We start from the raw sequence: 7,475 nt of genomic DNA, 5'->3' as shown, positions 1-7,475 counted from the left end.
TCCTACTTCTCCCAGAGATTCCCTGCCTGCTTGCTCAAAGCTAAGGAAAACCAGAAGGATAGACCCCTGGGTCCCAACTGGTGGGAGGAAGAGAGGCCAGCCTCCCTGTCCCCACTGACCAGCCTGAGACGCTTCATGATTTTGCCTCATTGTGACACGTTCTCATGGCATGAGGAGGGGAGTGGTGACCCATACAGGAATTGACTCTTTAAACTTTGTTATTTTGTTCATCATGACTATTTTACATGAATTTTTGTTATTTTTAAAATACTGCCTTAAAATGTAATTTCTCTTGATTACTGAGTGTTTGGGCATTCACTTAAATTTTGGGCCCCAGGCAAGTACCTTACTCATTTCATCCTGATCTGGACCTTCTCCTTTGCCCTTTTCTGGGAGGTGGATCTTTCCATTTTAAAACTAGGGTGGTCCCGGGCAAATCAGTTAGAGTTGGTGTCACCCCTGGACTGCCAGATATCACATCTTGGTGTGGCTGCTCTGTGGTTGGGGGACAGCCTCTCTGTGCTCCCATGCCCCCATCTACACAGCAGGAATGGAGCAGCAGCCACCTCAGAGAGGGGCTATTGTGAGTCTGTCTGCAGTGAGCTTGGTACAGTGCCTGGCCCATAGCAAGTGCTTCACAACATTAGCAGTGATGGTGATTTACTGAGTGTCTGCCACCTGCCAACTTCTGTGCCAGGACAGGGCATCCAGTGGTGCTGGTGACAGACACACCTTGCCCTCCAGGGGGCCATGTTCTTGTGAGAGGGTCAGGCTGTGAACGGGTGATATCAAGGGTTGTTTGTGTATGACAGACTCTAGTTTCACCTACAACTCTACAAATGCCCCAGTTTTGTTCCTTTTTATGGCTGAATAATTTTCCATTTTATATATGTACCACATCTTCTTTATCTCTTCATCTGTTGATGGACATTTAGGTTGCTTCCATGTCCTGGTTATTGTAAATAGTGCTGCAATGAACGTTGGGGTACATGTGTCTTTTTGAATTATGGTTTTCTCAGGGTATATCCCACAGAGAAGGCAATGGCACCCCACTCCAGTACTCTTGCCTGGAAGATCCCATGGATGGAGGAGCCTGGTAGGCTGCAGTCCATGGGGTCGCTAGGAGTCGGACATGACTGAGCGACTTCACTTTCACTTTTCACTACCATGCATTGGAGAAGGAAATGGCAACCCACTCCAGTGTTCTTGCCTGGAGAATCCCAGGGACGGGGGAGCCTGGTGGGCTGCTGTTTATGGGATTGCACAGAGTCGAACATGACTGAAGCACTTTAACAGCAGCAGCAGCAGCAGGGTATATCCCAAGAGTGGGATTTCTGGGTCGTATGTAATTTTGTACAGGGTGAGGTAAGTAAAAAAGAGGAAAACAAATATTGTATATTAATACGTATATATGGAATCTAGGAAAATAGTACAGATGAACTGGCTTGCAGGCTAAGGATAGAGACGCAGATGCAGAGGACAGACACATGGACACCAAGGGGAAAGGAGAGGGTAGAATGCATTGGAAGATTAGGACTGACATATGTATACTCTGCATGTAGAGTAAATAGCTAGTGGGAACCTGCTGTATAATGCAGGGAACTCAGCTAGTGTTCTGTGATGACTTAGATGAGTGGGACAGGGGTTGAGGGTGGGAGGAGGGTCCAAGACAGAGGGGATAAGTGTATACATATGGATGGCTGATTCACTTCATTGTACAGCAGAAACTAACACATCACTGTAAGGCAAATATACTCCAACTATATATATATACACACACATATTAAAGACTGGTTCCAAACAGGAAAAGGAGTACATCAAGGCTGTATATTGTCACCCTGCTTATTTAACTTATATGTAGAGTACATCATGAGAAATGCTGGGCTGGAAGAAGCACAAGCTGGAATCAAGATTGCTGGGAGAAATACCAATAACCTCAGATATGTAGATGACACCACCCTTATGGCAGAAAGTGAAGAAGAACTAAAGAGCCTCTTGATGAAAGTGAAAGAGGAGAGTGAAAAAGTTGGCTTAAAGCTCAACATTCAGAAAACTAAGATCATGGCATCTGGTCCCATCACTTCATGGGAAATAGATGGGGAAACAGTGTCAAACTTTATTTTTGGGGCTCCAAAATCACTGCAGATGGTGATTGCAGCCATGAAATTAAAAGACGCTTACTCCTTGGAAGGAAAGTTATGACCAATCTAGATAGCATATTGAAAAGCAGAGACATTACTTTGCCAACAAAGGTCCATCTAGTCAAGGCTATGGTTTTTCCAGTGGTCATGTATGGATATGAGAGTTGGACTGTGAAGAAAGCTGAGTGCCAAAGAATTGATGTTTTTCAACTGTGGTGTTGGAGAAGACTCTTGAGAGTCCCTTGGACTGCAAGGAGATCCAACCAGTCCATCCTAAAGGAGATCAGCCCTGGATGTTCTTTGGAAGGACTGATACTAAAGCTGAAATTCCAGTACTTTGGCCATGTCATGCGAAGAGTTGACTCACTGGAAAAGACTCTGATGCTGGGAGGGATTGGGGGCAGGAGGAGAAGGGGATGCCAGAGGATGAGATGGCTGGATGGCATCACTGACTCGATGGACGTGAGTTTGAGTGAACTCTGGGAGTTGGTGATGGACAGGGAGGCCTGGCGTGCTGCAATTCATGGGGTAGCAAAGAGTCAGACACGACTGAATGAGTGAACTGAACTGAACTGAAAGAATTATTTGTGTAATACACATGCCCCAGAATGTACTGAGGATGCATGTGATGTTGTGTAACCTTCTCAACCTGCTTGTAAAGGAGGTTCTCTCACTGCTCCCAGGTCTTGAAGACTGGGCCAGTCAGTGCGAGACCAGGACTTGGCTGAGATCCCACAAGGAGCGAGAGACAGCCTCCAGGTTCCACACCTGCCCTCAGAGCCGATCTTCCGCCCACTGCCTCCCGGCAGCTCTGGGAGGTATCCGGAGCAGCTAGGGCTCAGGAGGAATGAATGCCAGCTAACACTGTCTTACAGAAAATTCCTGACACCAACAGTAACCCGTGCTCATCAGGCAGATTCTCCCCTCGAGAAAGCAAATTACCCATTAGCACTGACTGCTTTTACATGATGGAGCTGGCTGCCTGGGGAGGGGTGGGGGCAGGGGACAAAAAACACTGTGCTGTCTACCCTTCTCACTTTTGAACTTTGAGCCATCTGAATATAATTATTACCTATTTTAAAATAAATGCTAATATTAAAGTTCAAAAAGAAAAGAGAGACTTACGAATTATCTTCAGGAGAATCCTGGAGTGGATTAGCCCCTAAATATGTTCAGTTTCAGCAAAACCTCAGTGGATGCCCTAGTATGGTCTGACTGGCTGGGGAGGGGAGCCAGTCTCTCCTGGGTGAATTCACCCTTGGGATCACATTCTAGATTCTCCGGATGTCCAAATTTCTATTTCTCTCAGATAGACCTGGAGTGACATTGGGCCTGCAAGATTTTCCTCAGAGCCTCAAATGATCCAGACATAAGAATAGGCTTCACAGGACAGCTCCTGAAGCACGTAGAGGAGTTGTAACTGGCCTGGACCACTATCTCGGTTCATTGGAGAGGAGAAAGAAACACTACAGTCAATAACTCACATTTGGAAATAACTATAGAACCCAAGGGGCTTCCCAGGTGTGCTGGAGGTAAGGAACCCGCCTACCAAGGCAGGAGACATAAGAGACATGGGTTTGATCCCTGGGTCAGGAAGATCCCCTGGAGAAAGGCATGGCAACCCACTCCAGTATTCTTGCCTGCAGAATCCCCATGGACAGAGGAGCCTGACGACTGAGCTAAGCACAGCACACACATAGAATCCAAGGTGACATCAAACCCACAGCCCTTCTGAGGGAAGATCATATCCTTCCCTGTACTTGGGTGAGAAGCTCAGAATAAAGCATTATTCTAAAATGAAACACAGGAGATAGTGTATGAGGTGAGGAGTGTCCCAGGCAAAGAACCCAGAGACCAGTCGGAAGGCCCGAGCTCTGTCACCAACCCAGGGAGGGTGCTGAGGAAGGCTCCACATCCCCGGGGCTGTGAGTCTGCGGTGAGGGAGCTGGGCTGATGTCCCTCAGGCCCCTCCTGAGTTCTAACCCCTCATTCTGGGCTCCAACTCTCTCCTCCATCCCTGGATTCACTGCCTCAGACCCCAGGAACCAGAGTCCCAGCTACCTGCCTGTGTGTCGGGGCACAGCTGCCTAGGGCAGAGTCATGCCTTCATTCACTTTGTACATCTTCTCACAGAACACACAGTCCCAAATTCTTCTCATACCCCTCCCTCCCTCCTCCTCCGATATCTCCAGGGCTGCCTCAGCCAATTCGGGGTCACTCCTGCCTCTGGTCTCATGGGACACGTGTCCTGTCATATCTGTCCTGCTGAGCTGCGAGGGTCTCTGAAGACTTTTGATACTGGGAATGACCCCAGACTAGGCCAGCTCTCACCTAGGTGGGTATGGAGATGTCCAAGCATTGAACCACGATTGCGGGTAGTTTAATACAGGCAACGACTTACAAATTCCACCCATATTCTAGGACAAGTTCCCAAGCCTGTCCTGCAAATTGCTCCATTCTCCCAAATCACATTGGTGGTGTTCAGATCGTCTCCTCACCACCAGCCCCGCTCCGCCCTCCCCAGCCTCAATTGATTGGAGCAAAGTAGACAACTGACCTGAGCTGGACCAATCAGTTCCTTGTCTGGAAAACGGAAACTGTGCTAAGAGATTCAGCCCAGCTGTGGCTGGTGTGTGTTAGCCACTCAGTTATATCGTACTCTTTGAGACCCCATCGACTGCAGCCCGCCAGGCTCCTCTGTCCGTGGAATTCTCTAGGTAAGAATACTGGAATGGAGTTGCCATTTCCATCTCTAGGGGATCTTCCTGACCCAGGGATTGAACCTGGGTCTCCTGCATTGCAGGCAGATTCTTTTACCACTGAACCACCTGGGAAGCCCCCCAGTCAACAAATCTTGAGGCTATGGCCAGCCACTTTCTACCTGATGCAAAGAAAGTCAGTTTTCAGGGAAAGAGAGAGAAATGAATGAAGCAGAAATATAAAGAGGGCTCAAAAAATGGGAGTGGGAGACAGTCTCAGGGGCAATCCTGTCCCTGGTCAGTTCATGGTCAAGAGCTGGCAAAGAGCAGGTTTATGTGCTTTCACGATCCAGTGCCCATCGCCTTCCAAATTAAGTCTTTGTTTCCTTTGGAGGACTGACCTCTCTCCTCTGTGAGTCACTGCAGGGATAAGTCATTCCAGGCACGGTCTCACTGTGTTAGTGGGGAAACAAGATCCTTCTGCCCACCCCAGGGACCTCCACTTACAGGCTTTATGTCCGGAGCTGAACAAACACAATTGCAAGTGGCTGACCAGGGACGGTTCACCCATGTCGACTGAACAGCTGCTGCCTGCCCAGGCTGCTGGTGCTCAGCCCTCCTCCTTTTGTTTTCCAGGCACCCTGGGGCCTCACCCTATCTGCAATCGGCCATGCGTGCGCCCCCATCACTCTTCCTTTACACTTCTTTTCATTTCTTTTAAAACAGGAGTGGCATTCTCTTGTTCACAAGTAAGAAGTCCTGGTTGATATTCACAGTTACAGCATATGCTAGGGTTCCATGCGACAGCAGGTATCCATCAGCCTTCAGCGAGATGGTGTGGATTTCCATTTCTCATGACCAAGAGTCCTTACAGGTTGGGGTGGCTCCTAGACAAACTGTTTAACCTCTCTAAGCCGGTTTCCTCTTCCTGAAAATGGTGTCACTGATTCCTGCTGTGCAGACAAACTGGAAGGATAAAATAGCAACAATAATGAAGTCACAGAGGCTAACTTTTAGCTAGTGCTTAAAATGTTCCATTACCTGTCCAAAGAGCCTACACAGAGTAACTCATTCACAACAACTCTATGAAGTAAACCCTTTTACTCATTTTAAAGGTTAGGAAACTGTGAATCAGAGAGGCTAAGTAATTTCTCCAAAGTTGCACAGCTAACAAATGCCAGAAGGCCTCATACTTGTTTTGTTGGGGGGTAGCTGTTATGTGTGTTAATCAAAGGATTTTAACGAGCCCCACAAAGTCAGTGTATGACTTAGGTAGCATTCCATATGCGAGGAAGGGTTGTGCAGGTCTCCACCCAAGGCAGCTGCAAAATTCGAAACAACAGTCTGTCTCTCTCTCCATTCACACAATCCTCCCACTGACCTCACCACTCCCATGGCTTCAACTGGACTCTCTAACCACGCTCCCCACCCCACCCAGCTGTCTGTCAGGCACTTCTGCCTCAGTAGCCCATGCGTGGCCCAAACTCAGCACAGCCAATGATAAACATTCCATTTTCACCCCAAGCCTAGTCTGCCTGCAGAGCTTCCTGCTTCACTGAATGGTGTCGCCATCTGTAAAGCTTCTTAAACCACCTGCCCAGGGTTCACTTCTCTTCCTCCCTCACCCCAAATCCATTCAATCCACCTCGAAGCCCGGTGCATCCTGCCTGGATAATCCTCATCTCTCCACTCACTACAGCAGCCCACATTCACTGTTGCCCCATCACATGACTGTTGGTCGCCAACCTCCTCCTCCCACTCCAGACTCATCCTACATCGCAGCCAAAGTGATGCTTTTAGAACACAAATCTGGGACCTCCCTGGTGGCCCAGTGGTTAAGAATTTGCCTGCTAAGGCAGAGGACACAGATTCGATCCCTGGTCCAGGAAGATTCCACATGCCAAGGGGCACTTGAGCCCCTGTGCTACAGCTATTAAGCCTGCACACCACTAGAAAGTCACCCCTGCTCACCACAACCGGAGAAAGCCTGCTTGCAGTAACAAAGACCCAGTGCAGCCATAAATAAATGAATAAGTAAAACTTAAAAATAACAACAAAGCATAAATAAAGCTCAAATCTGGTCAGTTGTTGCTTGGCCTAATTTTTAGTGGCTTCCCCTTGACCCCAAGATAAAGTCCAAGCCTTTTTTTATGGTGTATGGGACTTCCTGATCTAACCCCTGCCTACCTCTCCATTGTAAATTATGAGATTTTCAGTCCAACACTTCCTGCTTCAGACGTGCTAAACTTTCCCCTGGGGTTTTCACCATTCACTCACTTACTAATTCAACAGATTTACTGAACCTTTGCCATGAGCCAGGCACTGGGAGGTCAATAAGATAAACATGATTTTGTTCTCAGGAGGCTTGTGCTGGTCTGGTTGATTTCTTTTCATCATTGAGATCTCAGCTTTCCCCCCACCTCCCCTGGTAGTGCCACATGGCTTGTGGGATCTTACTTCCTTGACCTCGAAGTCCTAACCGCTAGACCCCCAGGTAATTCCCTGAAATCAGTTTTTACATGAGTTCCTCCAGGAAATGCTCCCTCTCCCCTAACTAGGGTAAGTCCCTTAATCTGTGTCCCTGGGATACCTTATTCTCTGTTTAACATACACCACACCTTACTATTGTTTAACC

This window comes from Bos mutus, chromosome 6 (genome assembly GCF_027580195.1).
Source record: "Bos mutus isolate GX-2022 chromosome 6, NWIPB_WYAK_1.1, whole genome shotgun sequence".
In the NCBI taxonomy this organism is placed as follows: Eukaryota; Metazoa; Chordata; class Mammalia; order Artiodactyla; family Bovidae; genus Bos; species Bos mutus.
The sequence above is the reverse complement of the archived record's forward strand: the minus strand, read 5'-3'. Positions refer to the sequence as shown.